Source organism: Myotis davidii, unplaced genomic scaffold, assembly GCF_000327345.1.
Source record: "Myotis davidii unplaced genomic scaffold, ASM32734v1 scaffold478, whole genome shotgun sequence".
NCBI lineage: Eukaryota > Metazoa > Chordata > Mammalia > Chiroptera > Vespertilionidae > Myotis > Myotis davidii.
Window position 1 is genome coordinate 3,901,218 of NW_006289570.1, and position 2,415 is coordinate 3,903,632.

Here is a 2,415-nt window from a genome sequence, read left to right on the forward strand (position 1 = left end):
TGATCGAACGGTCGCCGCTTTCCTTCTGCAACGGTGTGAATTCTGCCAGACGCGCCGAGGCGGCGGAGGGAATTTATTCAACAGCATCCTCTCGCCGCCGCCGCCGCTCACCTCATCCCCCCCCCGCGGTACCCAGGGAGGGCGCCGACCTCTGGCGGTCACGTGGGCCGTGTCCTTGGGAATCCTCGCCGCGCTTCCTGCCGCGAGAAGAAAATAAGCGCCCTGGAAGCTTTCGACCAAAAAATGAGATCTGGCATAAATAGACCCTCTTTGTGGTTGTTATCCAAGCAAGAGAGGTTAGCTATGCGAGTCCCAGATGGATCTCATTATAAGATGGATTCGAGCTGTCAGTGGTTCCAAGAACCCATGGCATCAACCCCGGTGCGTCTGTGACACTTTTATTGAGCGGCCTCCTCTTCTCTCCGGCTCTCACACCTCACGTGGGCATTGGGACGCCCCAGCGCCCGGCAGTGCACGCTCTGAGCAGGGGCGACCAGCACCAGAACGGGCAGGCCAGGTGGGTCATCGGCTCAAGTGACCCCCTGGCACCCAGAGGACCCCAGAAGGGTCCACGTTGTTTTCCTGGACTGTGGCTAGCGCAGGGGCAAAGCAGAAAAATCCCTTTTCATGTCAGCCGGTGCTGTCAGAATTCCCCGACATCGGCCCGCACTGTTCCACCCTGATACAATTTCCTCTCTCCTCTCCCCATAACGATCCGGCGCGTTTAACGTCTTCAAGGGGCCTGCCTTTGACCGTCAGTTCTCGCCGAGCTATTATTGTAGACAAATGAGGTTTGATTTGTAGTCAGATTTGTACTGCTGCTAGGGCATTCAGAAGCCTTTTTATTTTTTTTTTTAAAAAATGTCTTAATGTGAACTTGTTTTCAAAGCGGGCTGCCAGTCCATCAAGAATTCTGATGAGTCCAGGGTTGATGCGCGCATGGACTTGGCTTTTAATACAACTGGAGTGAGTTATCCCGGCCTCACCGGATCCGGTAGCGGTAGTGGTTTTGCTACCTGTGACATCGGATGTACTTTCCACGTTTTAGACTCCGGCGGTCCCCGGGGACCAGGACTGACGGCCAGGCAGCTGTCCGTGGGTGGCGGGGGGTGGCTCCTGGGGGGTGCCCGCTGCCCGCTGCCCGCTGGGCTGCAGGGAGCCACGCCCGAGAGAGGAAGGCCGCAAGCAGGCTTTGGGCGTGGGGGTGCCTGGAAGGTCAGGGCACCGCTCCCTCCACGAAGTCTGGGATGAGAGCGGCAGAGGCCGGTGGAGGGACCGGGGGTCTCCGCTGTCCTGAAACGTCATCCGTCTCGGTTCCCGCCAGCCTGCGTTGGTTTTCGTGGCGTTTTTAATGTTTTTTGATCATAGATTTCTACCAGGAGGGAAGGGCGCTGCCGGCCGCGACCCAGGCGTGTTCCTCCTCTCTGCTCTCAGGGTTGCTCTCGGTGTGGGTCCTGATACGGGACACCCTCGGGGGCTGGGCAACACGAGCAAATCCCCAGGGTCTCCCCTGGGGTGACCCTGTTCCCCCGGGAATGCTGAGGGGCAGTCAGGTGTGGTTTACCGAGGCGACCACTGCTCTGCCTCTTACTGTCTCTGTAATTCCGACTTTCCCTTAAGGCTCAGTGTCCTCGCCTACAAAGAGTAAATAAAACGGCCGGCCGGTGTGGCTCAGTGGTTGAGCCATTGACCTCTGCACCAGGAGGTCACGGTTTGATCTCCCAGTCAGCACACATGCCTGGGTTGTGGGCTCGGTCCCCAGTGGGGGGCGGGGGTGGGAGGGGGAAGGAGCATGCAGGAGGCAGCCAGTCAATAATTCTCATCATTGATGTTTCTATCTCTCTCTCTCCCTCTCCTTTCTCTCTCTAAAAAAAAAAGAGGATTTAAAATTAAGAAAAAAAAAAAGAGTAAATCCAGTGGCTGGGGTTAAATGGGGTCACGCACAGGAAGCACTTCGCTCACCGTGAGAGCTCAGCGAGGGCGTAACCATGTGTAGAGAGGCAGACCTGCTCACGAGCCTGCGGGGAGGGCCTTGCCGCCTTTGCGTACGCGACTGCGACTCTCACGTCCACCAGTCGTATCCATTTCCATGTGTTTGGGGCCAAAACCTCTTAAAAGCCGGAATTCACCTCCCCGGCCGCTCTCCTTGTTGGGTTGGCAAGGGTGTGTTTCTCCCTCCTGCTAACTCCCAAATCCATTTCCATCTGGTCCCCAGTTGGTAGTCAGTGCAGCTGGTTTGGCATTTGCACTGGAAGCAGTGGCCCCGGGGGTCAAGCCTAAGCCGCCCTTGGGCTGGGAACCTCGATGCGTTGTTGGGGGGCGGTTGATAGCGACCTGAATGCCTGGCATCTGAGTCTTTGGGGTGAGGCGGTGAGGTCCGCAGTGAGGCTGGGGTGAGGGGGACACGGGTGTCAT